Source organism: Pinus tabuliformis, chromosome 2_1, assembly GCF_031772625.1.
Source record: "Pinus tabuliformis cultivar Carrire ecotype Pingquan chromosome 2_1, CPIR1, whole genome shotgun sequence".
Taxonomy (NCBI): Eukaryota; Viridiplantae; Streptophyta; class Pinopsida; order Pinales; family Pinaceae; genus Pinus; species Pinus tabuliformis.
Window position 1 is genome coordinate 400,151,918 of NC_142299.1, and position 22,361 is coordinate 400,174,278.

Genomic DNA, 22,361 nt, shown 5'->3' on the forward strand with positions numbered 1-22,361 from the left:
GGACTTTATTTTTGAGACTTAATAATCAATTGCCCTTAGATGGTGAATTTCATAGCAGATGATTTCTCAAGTACGTGAAGGTTGGAGCTTAGTTTTTGTGAGTTTATGAATTTATTCAGTACAAAGCTTAATGTAATAACACGGCTTTCTACTACAAACATATGTTGAGAAATGTCACTTTGTAGGTACCCTACATGAGTGCATGACCATCATGTATTCAACGGGCCTAGAAAAATTACTCTTCATTTTGGTGGACAAGTGCTTTCGATTTAAGCTATGGGAAACTTCTTAATCTAGAGGAACTCTCTAGAAAGTAAATGGTTTAAGGTTATTCATGCTCATGCTTTAGCTTTAATATTGGCATGATATTTGTATATTATATGGAGATTGTTCATACAAAACTTGGATGGAAAACTAAAGCAAAAAGCCCTGAAGTATCCAGGATGACCTTTTTCATGAAAATTATAAAAAAGGTTTAGGTAATGCTTTCAACTTTTGGTAAGGAGGAAATTAATCTCTTGGGTTTCCTTTTGAGAAGTTATCTAGTCTTTCACCCTCAACCTTGTCATCCTCATGGACATTAACTATTATTCCTTTCGCAATGCACATGATTGTTACTTTGCATTCATGTGTAAGAGAAACCCTTGTACATATGAAGATAACCCTATCTTAGGGAATATTTATGGCATGATCATGTTAATGAGGTTCAAAATCTGATTATGGAAAAATCTGATAAGATTCCAATGCACCCCCTAGTGTATGCTCAAATCCTATTAGATGCGGTAGAGAAACATCATGTTTTAATAACTTCTCAATTTTAACCAGTATGAATCCTTTATTTACCATTTTTCCATGCAAATTATGCCCAAGCTTTATATTGAGGATGGAGCCCTCACCCACTTCACTCCATCTTTCTAAAGATCTACCTTGCCTCCAAGAGAAAATGTAGAAGAACCATTTGCACATGTAAAACAAAGTAAATAAGCTTAGTATTTGCTCAAACAAAACATTTAGTATAGTGTCAATAACACTTAGTGCATGCTTCAAAATATTGATTTACTTATGTTGAGTCGAAAATACATGATCTTTCAATGATGAATATCCCCTTCATCAACATCCTCCATAATCAAATCTAGTCGAGTGACATCAATTATCAAAATTGTATAATAATCTGCATTAACTCTTTCTCGAGCATAATAAGTTCAAGTATCTATATATACAACCCTTTTGAGCCACTCAACAATTAAGAGGTCAACATAATCTCCTTTTGTCAAAATCATTTTTTCCATTGTAACTCATACCAATTCTGCAAAACATAATTGTAATTTGTATTTAAGGTTAAACCGTGTAAAGTATGATTTATATTTTAGTGAAAACACAACTTTCAAAAAAGTAATATGGATGAAATAATTCAGAATAATGTTGTAGCTATTTTATATTTCTTGAAACATTGTTCCCCATCATTTAGTGTTTGGTACCAATATATATATATATATATATATATATATATATATAGGTAGGTATGTATATGTAAGTATGTATATGAAGACCTAAGAATTAGATATCTAAGTAATATTATAGAATGATAGATGTTAACTCATACCAAACCACCAAGTTCTTATTTAACTTTGGAAATGGTGCCTGTATTATTGATATATGTGTACAAATAATGCTCATAAGAAATTTGTAGAAGTTGAAGAACCACAACATGGTCCTTTAGAACATCAAAGAATGTCCAAAATTGATGGTTCTTGAGATTTTAAAAATCCCTATGTTAAGTAGAAATCATATTTATATCTCACTTAGTGAGGATGTTTGATGTACAAACTTGACATTTGAAAGTCATTCTAGAGATTTTCTTCCAAAACAAAGTTTTAGTAGTATATATACTAGATAATTTTCATTTTTACTCTGAAAGTTTTGAAATTAAATTTGAAAACTTCAGTTCCAATGTTAGGACTCCCTACCTTTACATATCTGAAGATGTACTATTTAGGATGAATACAAAGAGATTTTAAACTCTAGGTCCCCGAAAAGTGTAGATTTGATTTTTGACAGATAGTTGTGTTGACGAAGAAAAGTGTGACCTTATGCATCTAGAAATTAGTGAAGTTGATTTTGGAAGTTCATAACTATACAATGGAGTAGAAAGAAAATTGATACATGTTGCTAAAACAAATGTTCTTATCACTTTATAGTTGCATATTTGTGCATTGGAAGCAAAGTATAGAATAATTCAACAATATATTTATTGATAAACTCCAAAATTGGACAAAATCTTATTTTCTACATGAAATAGTCCTTATAATACGTGCGTTAAATTTAATTCTATAACAAACATAGACCTATTGCCAACAACATTTTAGAGAAAAATAAGTCTGCCATATTGTAAATTTCATTTCATACCAAACAAAAGCATGTTGGAAATAACAACACTACAAGGTGAAAGAAATCTGACACATGCAAGGTTTCCTTCTAGTGCAAACACAAGCAAGTAACAACATTGTAGGTGAAAAAAATCTAGTACATTCGAGATTAACTTCTATCACAGACACAATCATGTCGTCACTAACAACATTTCAATACAAAACAAATACAGCACATGCTAGATTTCCATCCAGTATAAACAAAAGAAAATGCAAGATGAAACAAATATATGCATGCAATCAGGGATGGAATTTGACGGGAATATTGCTTGTCATAGACCATTTTCACTGTATTTAATGTTTACAAAATTTTAATGCCATTTTTCTGGATGGTTTTGGAACAGTGAAAAATGTATTTTTGATAGTCAATATTTTTCTGAAAACATTATTAGTGCCTATTCTGCAAGTACTTTGCCTACAGGATGAAATTCCAACCTTTAGGCATTGTTGGAATCTTGGAATCTATCGTCTGGGTTATTGGCAACTTGGCATCTCAGAGAATCATATAAATGAGGAACTTGATTACTACGTTGTCATCGTCACGAAGTCAAATATTATTCTAAGTATCATTGCCATGTGGCATGAACAATATTGCAAAAAAAAATGTTTTCTTTATTTACTAGCATTTTTTGTATGAATGACATCGCATGGAAGAAATGATATGAATCCATACATGGAATCCTTGCAAGGCATTATTTATATACAGTGTGGTCCCATGGGATATTCCAAGGAATCATCGTGGGAAATGCTACATCTTCCTACTTCCAATTCCCACGGAACTTTCAAAAGTCGTCACGTGTTGCAAACTTAATCAACAATCCATCGATTAACTCTAAGTTATAACAAGCTTGAGTGACTACCTTCATTTTTCACCCTCTTAATAAATTTTTCATCATTTTAAAAATTAAATGGATTATGAATTTCTAGAAACTTTTAATCACTATAAATTATCTCTCATTTCATATCAAGATTTTGAAAACATATATAATTTAGTGGTTTCATTTTCTTGAGAATTATACAAATATATTTTCATGACAATGATGCATCATCAACTTTTATCCTCTTGGTACAATGATAGAGGATAAAGTGGAAGGAAATACAATATATAGACGTCTTTGTTTGGACGGGTGGCTTGATTCATTCAACTATTTTACATATTTTCTTGTTTGCATGTGCCTTGAATTTAATATGGAGATAAAAGAAGAAGATGATAACAATGTTATCTATGGGAGATAAGAAATGTGATGATTATGAAAAAGAATTATATGAATGATGAGTGAGTGGCTTGGAATCAATTAAAAATAATAGTAAGACGATAGTTGTAGTAAAATTGTTTTTATAAAATATAACAAAATTTTACTTGTTTTCTTTGTGCATATTGAATAATTCAATCAATTGTCTTTAATTACGTTGCTGAAATAACAATTGTCCTTAGTTACATCGCTGAAATAACAATAAAACAAATTTGAATGTGGTTATGTATAATAATACTTAATTTTACTGTACAAAAAATTATAATTTTTATTTCCTATGAAAATTGTTGATATCCTTTTATAAAAAGCCATTTTTATTTATGTTGATAGACAATTTTTATGAAATATTCTTATATGTATTTATATTTTAATCTAATTTTTTGTCTAACAGTCATAAATGAAAGATATTGATATATTCTGGTTATCAATATTTACCTTTTTACATTTACCTAATACAATAATGAAATCACCACACAAATTATCAAATAACAAATAACACCATGTGAATCAACCCATTAATTTAAAAAGGTAAAATAATAATTAACATATATCAATCATATTTATTAATATAACTGGACCGATCTTAAATTTGATAGATCCTCGTATTTTAATTATTATTAGTTATAAAAATAAATATATTTATATTTTAAATTAATTAAACATTAATCATTAAAAAATAATCATTCATATAAAAATTTTAAAAAATTCATTAACCCATAAGAAACATGTATATTAGCATTCATATATCAAAGCACTAAGCTTCAAACAAACTTGGAAAAAACAAGTACATTCTTTTTTCATATTTACTTTTAGATGGAATTTCAATATATTAGTTAGTAGTTTTCTTTCCTCATTTTTTTTATGAAATATATAATTTTCTATCTTTATATGTCGATAAAGGGTTTTATGAAATCTAGGATGATATTGAAATGTAAAGTGTAGTTTAATTGTCTAATGTTTTGATTTTTTTTTGTAAATTTTGTGTTTAAGGGATTTGTTGGATTGTTATAGTCATATATTCTACACAATTTAAGTTCTCCAAGGGTTTTTTAGGGCATTCAATCCATTTATGAATTCAAGAACACAATGGAAAATTATAATTTTGCCAAGAATTTTATCATCAAATTTTGAGAAAAAGACCAAAATATAGAAATTAAATTACACCAAATATTAAGAGACAAAATCATATATATCGACTTTCCACCATTAAATTCACAAGTTGGGCTTAGGAACCATATCCCTAAGACCTACGAGAGGGTAATAAGATTAATGGCTCTCATGAAACCTTGAGCTCATGATATATAAGCTAAGTAAGGGAGTATCCTCCAACAAAGAAGGGTCCAATCACTATGAAGAAAACACCAATTAATAAAGCTTTTAACAAACACACTTGTTCTTGTGGAAGTGAATAGACAAGGAAAAAAATTTAGCAGTGTATTTTTTGAGCACATAAACGTTTAAAGTCTTAACAATTACATTTTCATAACACCCCTCTCTCTCGATAGTTATACATCCTCCCACACTCAATTTTTGTAAAATACATACATTGAAAAAGATGCAACATCGTAAGGAAAGCAAATAATTTTTTTGATGCTTGTTATTAAGTACAACACACATGTACATCATGTTACCAGACATGCTAGTTTTAGGGTTAATATGAAACATAATTTTTTATAAAATGACAATTTAAAAATAAGAGGCACTCATGTGTACAGTACCATGCACACTATATTAGGCTAACATTTGATAATAAAAAAATGTTAATGCACTAAATAAAATAGCTACGTTGATTCAAGTGATACAATGTGTAGTATAATAAGTTTTAAAAGGATTGTTGTTCAATGTGCACTAAAAATACCATTGCTCTAGTGTGATCTAAATAGACCATTTCATTGATGTATCTTTATACAAGGAGCACTGCATCAAGGTCCCATTAAATTATTTTATTTAGAAATGGATTTTGAAGTGTACTAAACATAGCTACAAATTGGTGCATAATACAAACATCTATAACAAGGTAGGTTAATATATTTTATAGAGGAAAACATGTTAGTAGTGTGACCTACACCTATCAATGTGACATTGCATTAGAATATGAGGCACATTGCAGTAGGGTAAAAAAAGGCACCAACCAAATTATTATTTCAATTTTCGTTTAGTACTTCACACATGTTCAAGCTTCAAAGTTGTCTCAGAATGTAATAATGAAGGACCTATTTTTTATCTATAGGAACTAGATTGGGAACCCATTCCATCAAAGGAAGAGGGCAAATGAAACGAGCATGTAATAATTTTTCCACCTCAATGTTGACAGCTACAGTTCTGCGGGGGTGGACTAGTTAGAGTCTTTGGCAGGTAGGCCTAGAATTGTCATAAACCTTGATCTCATGCTCGATGATAGATGGATCTATGTTAGGCATTTCCTTGTAAGACCAAGAGAATATATCATGGAAATCCTTGAAAAGGTAGGTGAATCTTGCAATTTCCTCAGTATTTTAATCGGCCCCAATCTATATATTTTCCATGATGTCTGTCTTGACTAAGATATCAATAAGCATTGTCTTTGAAATATTTCCCATGTTCCCTTATGAATCGAAAGTTTGGATAGTTATATAACTCAAGGGAACGACCTTAGGTGCTTCAAAGGACAAGATTTGTATAGGGGTCACATCTGAATCAGATATTGGAATGTGATGGTGAGAGTTTTCGCAAGGTCTCTCCTCTAAACACATGATCTCTTGAATAACTTCATCTAAAGGTAGGACTTGATTGAGGAGATTATTAGAGGGAGTAGATGTGGGAGAGGAGATGGTACCATTGGTTGTGACTAAAGTGACAGGAGAATCTGATGCAGATTGAATGGCTTGATAAGCCATTTCGACTAGTGACAACGACATTTTTTCTCCGAGTCAATGTTTGAAGGGGCCAGGTGGATCCAGGGATCAGTTGTGTCATGAGGAATAGTCTATACCATAGATACAATTTATGGAACCTCAGGCAGCGCGAGAGGAAAGAAACCCATTAGGGAAGAACCCTTCAAAATACTGGTACCAATACTGACATAAGAGTTAGGTATGCCACCCACTAAAGGTACTGTTCCGCTAGGAAACAGGGAGTAATATGGGCTATAGAAAGACAACTAGTCCATTGTGACTATTATTCCATACAATGGAAATAGGATGATGTGGAAAACTATAGACGCAATAGCAGTCATGAAATAAGTCCAACTACAGCCCAAAAGTAGATTATAGTCGATTTTTTGATCTATGACTTCAATGTCCATCATTACCGTTTTCCCACTCAGAGTGATGGGGTAGTTGACAAGGTGACCTTTTGGGATGAATGTATGGCCATTGAATTCTTTAATGGAGTTTAACAGTAGAGAGAGGGTTGGAGAACCAAGGCGAGCCAACATGAAGTAGACATGATGTAGGTTAAAGCTCCTTCATAAATGGCAATTGTATATACACCTCAGCCTTCCGAAAAAAAATTCACGTAAATGAAAGTTGGTGGGAAAGGGGGGGTTTAAATTTTTCTTTGTCAATTATTGCTAGCATGGAATCCTAAGGGTCTACTGCATCAATAGCCAAAAGAAAAGATTTTTGTTGTGTTGGAAAATTTTGCAATTCTCCGAGTGCAGACATAGCTGACGGTGCTTGTGCCAAGTCTTCTACAATATTGTAGTTTTGGGCAGCATGTGCAGATGTATTATGTGTTGTGCAATGAAGTGCCCCTTTCCAGGGGTGAATTACAAGATCAGCAACAGGCCTTTTGATATGAATATCCTTGTGCAGCGGTGGCTTTGAACTCAAGGCAGCGTCTTGACCATTAGCGATTGGAGCTCCATAAGTTTGCGCTCACGTTTGAAGATTAGTTGTTTCAAAGGTGTAAACGGTCGATAATCCTTCACTAGAGGAAAGGTGATTTGAAATTTCGTTGCTCCCTTCTAAGGGTTGAGGCATGTTCATAATAAGATGTTGTTGCTACTAAGGGGGGAAAGGGTTGTGTAGGACTACGGAGATCTGGCCATTGTCCATTTGAGAAAGAAGATCCATGCATTCTTGGAGACGTGGACATCGATGTGTCATATGATCTTTCACATAGATTTTGTAGGGGAACTTCATAGCTTTGTCCTTTCCACTGTCAAGTGGTGTGACAATTTTCTACTTGGGGTTGGATTGTTTGGCTGGCTACTCTTCAAAAGGGGAGGTCTTTTTCTTATTCTTCATGTTATTACCACTGGGTTTTTTCATATATTGTACAAAGTTTATCATAGCGGTAGGAAAAGCAACCAATTGGGTAGAAGTAGTGAGATCAATTGACAACTGGGCAATGTGCCTACTAAGTTCTTTTACAAAAAACATAGAGGTAGCACCGATGATACCATCAACGTGCGCGCTGAGTTGCTGAGTAGCGGGAGCATTGGATGTTCTAGGGGCATTGTGGATTACATTGTATAATGTACCAAATTGTGAATAAATCAAATCTAAGTGTTGGGCACAATGAATCGATTGGTCTTTAGTGACTGCACCATCTAAGGCAATGTCCTTGGTGCTTTGGGGAAGAAGTGATTTACAAAACCAATCTCCTAATAGACAATCCAGAATGGGAGCTTTGACTAGCCTCCGCCTACATCTCCATTCATGAATGTGATCAGAGATGTGGGTAAAGGTGTCTTGGCGTAAGGTATTAAGAAGTTCCATCCTGGTTTTGTAGTGGATAGGAAACTGATAGTGCTTCAAAAATTCCATCGCCAAGGCGCCAAAGGTATTAACTGATGCACATGGTAAATTGATGTGCCACTTGGTGGCATTGCCAATAAGGGTGTGGGGGAAGTGCTAGAGCCAGATATTGTCATCCACCGTGGATTTTGATATGCACCATAGATGATAGGTGGTGACATGTGTACCTGGATCATCCCCTTGTTTTCCATCAAAATTCAGGATGTCAGCAAGTATTTTGTGAGGGAATGGAGACCAATGTAAGTTATGCTAGATGGAGTTATTGGTCAGTTTGTACAGTTCGAGGATGTCAAGTGTTGCCAAAAAATGTAAAGTATTTGGTGCCCCTGAGTCTAACCAGGGTGATGACAAATGACTTGAGGGACCCTAGGGTCCACCCATCATAGTTTTCCCAATAGTTTACATAGGGTTTGCTGGATAATAGTTTCCTTGTGGTGGAGGAACAATCATATAGTGTGGCTATCCATATGGGATGTTAGGCTGGGGGATATAAGCTTGATTTCCCCCAGGATAAAAATTTCCCCCTTGACTCAATTGAGGTTGAGAATGGGGTGCCCAAATGGATTGAGTGAGACTGGGTTGAGGGATCCTACCAGCCACGTAGTTGGCCATAGGCACATGACTGACACTGGGGTAGTGTACATTTGGAGGATTGATGTCAATTAATGACGGTCTAGCTTGTCCTATAGGAGGAGGGGGGATAGTAATGCCCCCTGTCGGTATGTGCATGTTGGGAACATTTCCCCTTGGAATTTGAGCTTGGGGGTTTGAACTAAATAGAGGATTCCAACCAAAGGGATTACTGAAGGGACCCGTGCTAACAACGTTATTTGGAGTGCCAGCCGAAGGTCCAGGAGCATACACAAAAGGGGCAGAAACTGGTATGTACGGGGTTCCGCTCATGGTAGGTGTAACTAAGTTGCTCGGACTTGGCATAGTTTGGATAGCAGGGTTACCAATCAGTTGTGTATTACTGACTATCAACTGGGGAAGTGAGGGTGGACCAAAGTTGTCCACAAAAGTCCATGACCTGTTAGTTGCCAAGGGAATGGTGGATGTAGGTACAGTTGAAGACAAGGTAGGCACAGGTGAAACTTGAATCAATAGTCGGCACAAAGGATCAGTGATGGGAGGATTATAAGGAGGTACAAATCCTTCAGTTAAAATGTCCTTCGACATTATTGTTTTGTTTTGTTTGATTCGGTGTTAGATATTGGAGACTGATTACCTAAAGAAGGGTAATTGAGATCATCAAGGCTCGGCAGATCCTCCGTAGTCAGTGGAGCAAGACCTTGTTGTCGCCGAGATTAACGAATAGGGTCGTATGTAGCCATGGTGACCAATATATTTTATCAAAAAAATTATAGTGATATTGATTATAGTCTCAGAGATAAGAAAACAATAAAAAATGCTCTAAAAGCCAATCAGCAAGTAGTCCGGGGATATGACTATGTCTGAGAACCACCATTTGTTGGAGATGAAACCCACTATCACATGGATAAAAGAGAGATCTGGCCAAATATACAGTTACAATTACTCTTGAGCTTTGCCTGAACCTCATATTAAGGGGCCAAGTACTCTCATGAAGATAAACACCCTCCTTAAAACTAAAGGTAGAGAAGTTCTGTCTGTTTAGGTACCAAGGCAACTCACCCCAGTCACCTTATGTTTGTCCCTAAAAAAGGTTGGCCACTATGGTTACCTCAAATCACAGACACTATCAGGGGGAACATTTTTGTAGATAGTATGCTATGTGGGTAGGATAATTCAGCTCTGATACCCTTGAAGGGATCCCCAATACACAAAATAACCAACGGAGATGAATTGAAGGTGGGTTACCTTGTCTCACATTCCAACGTCGTCTCTCATTTAACTCCGCTTTGACTGGAGTGGTACTGGATAGTATGAGTGCAATAGGATTTTCCCTCCTTAATGACACTAGTCTCAGTTTTACAATCTTGGGTAGTTAACTCACAACTTCCTAGCCAAGATCCTAACCTATACTAATATGTGTGTATACTCAAAAAATAGTTGTTTATTGATTCTATTATGAGATAGATTTTAAATGTACTTTATTAATGTCTTCGGAAGGGGTGTTGACATATGGAGTTTTGTAAGACTGACACAAAAAATTCAAAAAATGCTTTTCAATTTCAATTTGATAAATGGATTATTTCCACAAGGAGAGAATCATTTATACATGAATCAACACCATGCATCCAATGCACTAAACACTAGAACAACTTGCAGACATTCAACGCTCTCTAATAACTAACCTAATATACAGATGCATAATCTAACCAACTTAAGACAAAAAAAAATTTAAACAAATTTATATTTTCTTTTCATGAAAAACATAAGAACATAAGCTATTTTCCGAAAAAGAAAAAAATCTCAAGAAATAGGCAACCAAACACAAGTGCACAATTTTAGATCCTTAAACATACTATATGAAACTTCCCCAACCCAGGAGTTCACAGAACAGGTTGCTGCTCAAGATATTGGCTAGCTAGCACACTTTAGGAGAGACCACAGAGAGTTAGTGATAGGACTAACACTCTGTCTACAAGCTATCATAGAATTATAACTCTGTTTTTCACTACTGGGGTTCTTTAAGGGGGGAGAAGCTATAAAAGGAGTCTTTCAGGGTCATATCAAAGGATGAGCATAGTGAAGAGGGTGCGGAAAAGTTCTGAATGGTTAGAAAGGGAACCAAGAAGAATAGGAGGGCCTAGAAACAAAGAGACATCTGGGAACTTGGTAGAAGAAAACTAGGAACAAAGTGTAGTCCGCAATGGAGTCACCAATTCCTCTATATGGATTAATGCACGGGTGGTTGTGGCTGGAATATCCTTAAGGATCTTCCTAGGATCCAGGGAAGACCATTCAGATTAACCAAAGTTGGCACAAATAATCACATACACATCTATATTAATGCATGATATTCAAAGCAGAAGGGAAGAGATTACATGAGATCTTGATGCAGTTTTTCTAAAGAACCTAATGTAGCAGAGTGGAAGACCCCTTTTCTAGCTCCTATAACAAAACCTGCATATAAACAAGACAGAGAGTAATACTACATCATATAAACTCTGATAATCAAAGCATCAATACATAAATATATGGAAATGACATTCATCTAAGCTACTCATAAAACAATGGTACTAAATTAACATGTAAGAAATCATGACATCGACACCATTGAGTAGACAACACAACAATAGATCTATATTATTAAGTAGGAAAGAATGATTACAATCATCTAGTGAATCAAGCTTCGCTTAGTCCTCTAGCTCCTTTCTCTCTATTTCTTCTTAACCTCTCGGCAAACAACTACATCTCATACAAAGTTTCAACAATTAGTTGACAACCCTTCGACCCCTTTCATAATTCCCAAGCCTCCAATATATAGCTTATGTGAGGCTTATCCTTACCAATTCTCTCATGAGTTCCCTTTGGATAAAGCTATGATATTTCCTTGATTTATTGCTCTTTCCCCTTTCATTAGACTTCATTAGAAATATCATTATCCTTAAACAGGTCGAAGGTGGATGTTTCCTACTTTTCATGTTTTCATTTGAGTGAAAAGTGGAATACTAGTAAGTCAACCCGCTCATTTGACCTCTAGAATCTCACAAAACTTGGGTAACATTGTCCCTAAGGCAACACAATGAGTTACCCTTGGGACTAATGCCCCTATCTCATGCATAGGGAGCATTATAGCTCTTCCTTCTAGTTCCTAGGGAGTGTTACCTTGGAAAATAGGCTTGTGAACTTGGTCTTGTCTTCAACCAAATTGTCTTTCTCCGCTGAGCTCATGAGGATATAATTTTCCTATATAACAAAGCTCAGTCCACCTTTGCTACTAGGATTACAAGAATGAAGAGATGAAGCAAGAGAGGAGAAGGAGTGGACAGAGATAGAAAGGAATGCAAGTTTTTACCCTCAAGAGGGCACACCATCTGAGGAGCCTTAGGATGTCAAGGAGGCCACCAAGGACATGAAAGAGATGCACATGAATGACTGAGTTGTTGAGACGATGAGAAACACCTTCAGCAAGGGGGTTATGAGTCACATCAATATGCTATCCTCCAGCCTTAAAACTATCCTTCTCTTATATGAATTCACATTTTTTATTATATTATGATTAGTAAGAGGAGTAAAAGATCTTTGTCATTGTATGTGGCCTAATGTGGTTTAATTGCTGGAAAATGAAGAATTTTTTAGGCTATTACTATGCATAGGCTTGATGGAGATAACTAGGAGAGAATCTAGGGGGATTTCTGCCTACTTAACTCCCTAAACTCGGCTTAGGATCACAATATCCTCCCTCACTAGTCTGAGTTCATTGGCAGCCGAGTGACTCCTAGTCTAAGTGAAGATCAAGAAGGACAAGATCCACCATTTTTGTTCAACTAGGTGTAGCTATTGAGCTTCAAGCCTGACATTGTAATTTTCAAATTTTGTGTGATGTATTAGATCTTCACTTTTTGATAGTGAGAAGTTAGATTTTAAGCTTCTTTTGAGTTAATTTCACAGGGCTGAGATCCTTACGATTGGACCCAGCCCATAGGATCTGGTCCCTCTTCTTGTACTTATGAATCTTCTTGATTCCAAGCAGTTCATAGTTTCTTTCATTTGAGTAGAGATTAATCTATAGAATCTAGTGATTCCAACCTCTACATCACCTCTCTTGTGGGACAATGAGTGGAATGATTCAAAACCACAGTCCAATTTCTTGGTAATAGATTAGTGTTACTTGTCATGTTTTACATTTTATTTATGTAGCGTAGAATTCATTTTAGTGATTGGATCAGTGGTATTACAAAAATTAGAATTTATTTAAATTCAATTCATATTTTCCATCATTAGTTATTTCATTTTGCCAATGATAAATGGGTGCATGTATGTGATTGATTCCAGGGATGGTTGATTTGAAGGGAAGGGCCCCATCACCATTTCCATCTTAAGCTCCTTCATATTCTCTGTCCACTTCAAAACTTTATCCAAAAACCCTGTTTTATATGCCATTTTTCCTAGTACACCGAGAGCACTCATCCTACTGCAAGACAATCCTCTGAGAGGTCCTGATCTTCGCTAGGGGCTCAAACCAACCTACCTACCTACATTTGATTCAACTTCCATTCACCTCTCCATACTCTCAAGACAACATTTTCACCTTAAAAAACCACTAGGATGCCCTCCTGAAGGATTACATGCCTCCTATAGTAATCATGTGCAACAACATTTTCCTTCATCAGTCTTAATCCCGACTACAACTTTGACTTAGTATAGACACATAATGACCCCCAGTTGTGATTTTATGATTAGGGAAAGCTCCTAGGCCACTCTAAACCTCCTTTTCTTCACTGCAAAAATATATTAGAGCTAGTTTCTTTATCATGCAAGTAGCTTACTTATTCATAAGAAAGTGTGAACTAGGTAGATGGTACATGCAATTTTAATTGGTAGTTTGATGAATTATGCAAGATAAATTAGCTTCCTTTCTGCAAGTAGATGTGGTAATTTGATGAACTTTGCAAGATAACATAGCTTTCTTTATGTAAGTATATTATCTGTTGTCCTTTCATGAATTGATTAGTTAGCACTTACAAGTTGAGTCAATGGAATTTCTATTTTCATAGCTAGAAGAAATTTCCGATTGTACCTTTATCAGCAAGATTTCATTCTAATTCAGTAGGAGGAAGGGTCACTAAGCACTTTTGATCTAATTTCATAACTAAGGGTGGCATGAGTGGAATCATATATGTTGTTCATACAGAACTGTCACCTCGAATTTTTTATGAACCCCGGGCTGATAATTTTAGTTGAGGAGCCCTTGGGAGTTGCAACATTCTTGGTGCAATACCAGGGCTCACCAGACCTTTCCACCACAAACATGATGGAATCATGATATCTAAATGTCCTCAGAAAACTTTTGATGAAATCCATGGAAATGACCCCCCATTTCCACTCTAGAATCGCAATCAGCTGTAGCATTGCACCTTGATTCTTACATTCTACTTTCACTTGTTGACAATCTAAACATCTAGCCATAAACTCTGCTACATCCTTATTTAGATTCGACCAATAATAAAGCTTATTCATTGTTTTCAATGTCTTCTGATACCCTAGGTGACCCTAATATGGTTTCGCATGTAACTCTCTCAAGATAGTCTTCTTGAGGTCACTACTGTCTGGCATACATATCTTGTCCCTAAATGTGATCAAGCCATCTATTGTAAGATGATAGTCCATATCGTGACCACCTGTACCCTGCTATAACCTATGGATAAGCTCCATGTACCTGTCATCCTTTTGACCTGCCTATAAGATCTGATCGTGTAGGTTTGTCCCATAAGAACTCATATTTGGTACATGATTCATCTGTATGCACCTACTAAGAGAGTCTAAATCCTATTCACTTTACGCCTGATGTACTTGATCTCAAAATCGAACTCACTAACCATGGCCAACCATCTATCTTTCCTGGCATTAAAGTTCAGTTGATCAAACAAGTATCTCAACCAACTGTGATCACTCATCAATACAAACCTCCTAAGAAGAAGATAATTCCTCCATGTCTTCAACGCATGGATGATCGTTGCCAGCTCAAGATAATGTGTCAAATAATTATTTTCATGCTCATTCAGTTTCCGTGACTCATAGCACACTAGTTTTCTGTCCTGCATAAGGAATCCAACAATTCCTCTCTTGCAAGCATCTATGCATACCAAAACTTCTTTCTCTGGATGTTGCAATATTTAACACTGGAGAATTTGTCAACAACTGCTTATATTGCTCAAAACTAGCTACTTATTCATCTTTCCATTAAAATTTCTTACCTGTCCTCTACAATGACGTAATAGGATATGCATTGCAAGAGAAGTTCTTGATGAACCTCTTATAGTAACCTGCTAACCCCATAAATTATCTTACCTCTTCCACATTTTTAGGAGTTTCCCACTCCATGTAGCTCTTATCTTTTCTATATCCACTACTATACCTTCCTTGGAAACAAAATGTCCCAAGTAATGTACCTATGTTTGAAAGAAACCTCATTTGCTAAGATTGGCATACAACTGATGCTCTCTTAGTAATCTCAACACTGCTACTAAATGCTCAACATGCTTTTCCTCATTTTTAGAATTTATCAAGATTTGATCAATAAAAACAATAACAAACTTGTCCAGATAAGGACGCAAAACGATAGGAAATTCATCTTGTATATGTCCCCTTCCTTAATGCGTACCTGATGATATATTGATCTTAGCTCAGTCTTTGAGAACACTGATGCTCCCTTCAACTGATCAAACAAGTCATCAATCCTCAGCAATAGATACTTGTTCTTGATGGTCACTTTGTTCAAATACCTGTAATCGATGCATAACCTAAGAGTACCATCCTTCTTCTTCACAAACGATATTGGTGCACCCCAAGGTGATACACTTGGCCTAATGTATCCCTTGTCAAGCATTTTCTTCAATTGTAACTTCTACTCTACTAACTCTAGCACGCTCATCCTGTTAGGTGCCTTCGATGTTGGTGCTACCCCTAGTACCAACTCAATGGAAAAATATACTTCCCTGTGAGGCGGTATATTATGAAATCTCTCCCAGAAACACATCCTGAACATGTTTCAAGATCGGGTACCTACTCAATATCTCTACATCCTCAACATCCTTACCTTTATCGCTAGAAATATGCAATACAAATAACACACACCCTTTTCTACGATAGTGTTTTTCCTACATAGCTGTCACCATCCTAACTGATGTTTCTTTCTTCTTACCCTACAAGATTCTTTGTTCACCACTTTCATCCAAGCACTCAATGGATTTTTCATAAAAATTTACCTTGGTCCTATGAAGATATATCCAGTCCATACCCAAAATCATACTATACGATCCCAACAACAATACAGTCAAATGTGGTGATGTAGAGATACCATTCAACTCAAAAGTACAAGATCTTACCTAATGATGAACTCACTTATTTGTTCATATAACCAATTGCACTAACCAATACTATGCATGCACTTCTTTATTCAAACCACACTTATCCACCAAGTAAAGGTTAACATAACTATAATTAGATGCAAGGTCAATCAAATAAAAACAACTTGATCACAAAGCTTATCGTCCATCATAATGATAGCTACCTAATGATCTGCCTACTTGTTATCCAGTGTTGCATAGATATGAGGAATTCTCTTCCAAACATCCCCAACATTTTGTGCCTCTTGTGTGTGAAAATTTCTGAATTGAACATGTCAGAAATCCTATTGCAATAAACTAATTTGCATTACCTACTTGTGTTCTTCATTGGGCAAGTTATTTTCATAATTATTCAGGAAATATTAATCTAAATATAGTGCAACCTACACCAATATATAGATCAAGTATTGGAAAATAAATGAGACAAACACACAATGGATAGAATTATTTTTGGACTAAATGTCCCTGGAAAGACACAATGCGAGAAAACTAGTGCAATAGCTCTAAGGGATTTTTATTATTAAGTAGAATTTTGAATACAAATGTTGGTTGCCCTCCTGGCAAACCAGTGACAGAGAAATACAATGTCGAAAAACCTGAGTGATTTTTACCTCACTTCACCCAGCATATTCTGGTTGATCTGACAACAAAACTAGCTGGCCTTGGCTACAACTGCACTGCCTCTTCGCAGTAACTGCGTGGGCATACATGGAGCCCTCTCAGGCTTTGTAACATATCTGCATTAGCTGTTCTTCCCACTGCTTCAACTTTCTTGGTTGTTTCGGTTGTTTGCAGAAGTTCCGACTCTTTGTATGGAAGGAAGCTCTCTCCCTCTGCACTGGCCCTTCTAGCTCTATGTTAAGGCTGCATGGACCTAGACAGACCCAGAGTTAGCTCTCCTGGATACTGCACTGCCTCTAGAAGCTTCTCTCTTCCTCTCTTTTAGTATTCCTGAATTATCCCTGCCCCTCAACTGCAATATCTCCCCAATCAATTTTCTTCCTGAGAACTTCTCACCTCAGAAAATTGATTTCGTCCATCTCTATGTGTGTCTTCTCCAACTGACCCCAAGCCTCCATTTATACTTTTCCTGTTGGGAAATCAACGGTCGTGATCTAATCTCTAATCAATTGCTAATATTAAATTAGACTTGATCCTCATCTTTTAGAAGCTTCTCACCCATATTTTTGTTAATACCCATTAATATTTTAATTTTCCCAAGTTTAGACTTAGGTACCCCATTAAAAATATTAATTATTTAAAAAGGATACAATCCAGGTGGAATTTCACAAAACAATTTATGGGTCTTGGATATCTCATGTGTTCTACCCCCTCCACAACATTTGAGAGCTAGAGCGCATCTGATGCTACCCAAAAATCAACATTCCCTCTCAGCGAGGAATGTTATCTAGCAATACTTCCTAGCAGAAGTGTCACACTGATCCATGGCATCGGTCCTCTGTGCTAGTGATGCTCGACCTATTTTCCCTCATCCACTGCTTTGTTGGAATCTATACTACTTCGCATGACACTACCACTGTCAATACTGCATTTGTACTGGAACTCCCAACCAATATGTTGCATCATGCTACCCATAACACTGCCACTTCTAACTACTACACTGAAACTCAGTTGCTGAGAAGTAAGAAACTGAAAATCCACCCAAAAGATGACATGTTAGTTAGTATGGATGCTCTTTGATGCTAAAACTACCTTTGTTGCTAATCTATGCTGACCCTCTGATGCTACTGCATTGTTGTTGTATCTGCTCTATGCCGTTTGCATTGTTGTAACACTCCACTGCACTGCTTTAGACTTTGACACTCTAGCACTACTAGTGTTGCTCCATCATCCCTCGTACCAATTGACTCCCATTATTCTGATACTGTCATTAAGGGCTCTCGTAGCCTTATGTGATTCAAGAGTTTGGGCACCTCAAGGACCCTGCCCACTTGTAGCTCTTTCAAACTACAACTCTAAATCTCCCCACCTCCCTCCTAGAGATGCGGCTGCAATCTCTGCCAAATGAATTTTGAACTGGTTCTATTCTCCATTTTTCGCTACTTCCCCAGAAAAACTCGAATCTAGATTTCTTTGGTGCTATAAATCCTCTAACGAAGAAGCTCCCTCTCAATTTTGATTTCCTTCACAGAAATCCTTCTGCCAACCACTGTCAAACCACCCCTCTCTGATCTCTCTTTGTTGTTGCTAAGCACTAGATCTAGATGTCTTGGTCAGAAATCTTCTGAAGAACTTATTCCCTCTACTTTTCTTCTACCCCACTAGGTACTGTTATGCACCAACAAAATCAACACCCCACCAACAACTCTAGATGAAATCCGTGTGGCACCACTAGCCATGGCAATCGGAAAAATGAGACTAAACAGTCTCCGCACTATTCCAGTAACCACTGCACTGCCCTATGCAGCAAAAACGTCACCCAATCAGGCTGACACAAGATCTGCGTGAGCCTCCCTCAGTGACTGTGTCACCCCTTCTCCTCTCTTGGCCTAAAACTACAATGTCTCTTGGGACAGTTTCCTTCATGCACATATTTTCCTTTGTCCTTTCACTAATAGCTTCATTCTTCCTTGATCTACAATCCCTCTAATACCATGTGAAAAATTATGAATCAAACAAATCAGAAATCCTACTACAATAAATTGATTTTCATTACCTACTTGTGTTCTTCATTTGACAATTTATTTTTAGAAATATTCAGAAAATATTAATATAAATACATTGTAGCCTACACCAATATAAAGATCAAGTACTGAAAAGTAAATGATACAAATAGACAAAGGAAACACTTATTTTTGGACTAAACATCCCTAGAAAAACCTAATGCGGGGAAACGGTGCAACAACTTTGAGGGTTTTCAAGAAGTTATAAATACAAATGTTGGTTTCCCTCCCGACAAACCAGTGATAGAGAAATACAATGGCAGAAAACCTGAGTGATTTTTACCTCACTTCACCTAGCAGATTCGAGCTTATCCGGTAGAAAATTTGGCTGGCCCCAGCTACAATTGCGTTGCCCCTTCACAGTAGCTACATGGGCCTATGTGGAGCTCTCTAAGGCTCTGTGACAACTTTGTGTCAACTCTTCTGCCCACTGCATCATCTTTTCTGGTTGTTCCAATAGTTCCCAGCAGTTCTGACTCTTTGCATGGAAGGCGGTTCTCTCCCTTTGCGCTGGCCCTTTTGGCTTTGTGTCAAGGTTGCATGGGCCTAGACTGGCCCAGAGTCAATTCTCCTAGCTACTGTGCTGCCTCCACAAGCTTCTCTACACCTCTCTGTCAGTATTCCTAAACTATCCTTACCCCTCAGCTGCAATATCTTCCTAATCAATTTTCCTCCTGAGAAATTCTCACCTCAAAAAATCGATTTCCTCAATCTCTTTATGTGTCTTCTCCAAATGACCCCAAGCCTCCATTTATAATATTCATGTTGAGAAATCAATGACCGTGATTTAATCTGTAATCAATGGCTAAGATTAAATTAGACTTGATCCTCGTCTCTTAGAAGCTTCTAGCCCATATTTTCATTAATACCCATTAATATTTTAATTTTACTAAGTTTAGACTTAGGAACCCCACTAAAAATATTAATTATTTTAATAAAATACAATCAAGTTGGAATTTCACCAAACGATTTCTAGTCTTGGAGATATCATGTGTTCTAGCCCCTCCACAAAATTTTGGAGCTAGAGCACATCTGATGCTATCCAAAAATCAACAGTGCATTATAGATTTGTGGTCTACCACCTTGATGCTACTGAAAATCCCTTCTAAAATGCTCCTTACCACATGTCCAACGCTGCAACCATCATCTACCATCACCTGTATTTTTCTGCTGTGACCCATGTCCCTGTTGAGCTACGTTGGACTTCTTATATGGTGCAACATTCTCTTTATTTTTTGCATTCAGATGCCTTGTTATTTTTGGCTACCATTTACCTTTACCTTTATCTCTCCCTTCCGTCATTTTTGAGATTATGACTTATGATTTGATTGTTCATAGCAATTCTTCATTTTCCCAATAACTTCCTCAAGTGACTGAGGCTCATCATACTCAATTTGATCTCTAAATGCTAATGGAAATTCGCAGACAAATCTCTAAAAATTTTCATTTTCACCCTTAAGATATGGTGCATACCTCAATAGCTCCAAGAACTTGGTGATATGCTCTTCATATTTCATCAATCCCATTTTGAGCTCATAGAATTCATTGGCTTTGATATTGTAGTACCTTTCTGACAATTATTTCTTCTTGAAGAGTATCTTAAATTCATGCCAACTCGAGTCTTTTGTCTTGATGTCTCTAACATATCTTACATATTCCCACTAGATGTCTGATTTCCCTTTGAGGTTGATGGTAGCTACTATGACCTTCATATTCTATGTGTACTCATGCATTTCAAATAAATTCTTCATCTGAAGTAACCAAGCCTCTGAATCCTTCAACTTTTTCAAATATCCATCAAAAATAGGTGGCCTAGTTTTATTAAACTCATCCCACAAATATCCCCTATCACTTCTCCTGTAAGGATGATAATGATGACGATCATAATGCCTGTCATAACCATAACTAGAATATTACCTATGTCCATCACCTCTCCTAACCAGAGTGTCCAAGAACCTGCCATCTCTAACCATGTCATCCCTATTCAACTTGTTCCCACCATCAGATATACCACCATATCCAATATGCCCCATTTGATGTCCCCTCCTATCCATGGTTGATCCGAAGTGGTCCCTCTCTCTGCAATTCTGACAAACTCTAAAGGATTACCACATTGACTTCTACTTGTTTCCCCTGTTCCTGAATGATTATGTCATTATCTACCTTGTAACTCCTTAATTCTTCCTTCAAGCTTCTCAATGTGTTTTCTAAGTCAGAAGAATGCCAGACACCACACTACTCATATGATCCATAAGGAGAATATTAGGAACTATAGTCTATCATCGTGCTAGTCATCTTTGTTGTTTTCTTCTTGCAAGGTATATCATGTCAGCTAAACCATAATATAAACATAATCAACATACCTCACTATAGTTTGAGGAGGATATCTCATCTGCAAGATCAACCAAATTAGAACAATACATGTATAAACATAACTATAACATCATGTAGACATCATCCTAACCATATTCCAGTCATCAATGCATGACCATATCAACCACACATCATGACCTCATGCATGAAAACTATAACCATGTAAATGTATGCATAATCAACATATGTATGACATGCATGCATACACAATACATACAAACGTTGTCATTCATAACCAATGCATAACCGATCTATACTCATGATAAACACATCCTAATTTAAACTTTAAATTTCAAGACCATGACTGCTATCTTACTTTTTCCTGCAACACATACTGACGCAATGTAGGAAACGTTAATCCTTGCAACCCGAGCCTGATGAGCCAACTCGATCTAAGTAGAAAATCCCAACAAATCCCAATGCCATGTAGCCAAACTTTCTACAAACAGTCGATGAAAATAAAACCCATAACATAAAACTAATTCCAAAAAATCACCAACATACAATAATATGCAATTTGACATCCACACCACCCAAATATAGCCTACAAACATTTCCATCCTCATCCTTTAGACTTCCCTTCCTTCTACACAACATAAATCTTTTGGAGGCATCTTCGAAATATGATTATACGCATTGAATCCTCTAACCTAATGGCCAACAACGGACATGCAATGTTTTCTTTCATCGATGACTTGCTTCTCTAGTTTCAAATGCTCGCATTTTATTCTTTTTAATTTTTACTTTTTCATTCTATAAATTTTCTCATTACTTTATTTTCATTTTCATTACTTTATAATATTTATTTTCATTTTCCTTACTTTATAATATTTATTTTTTTGGTCCCTTTTTTAATTTTTTTAATTTTTTTTTCGGTCAAATAACT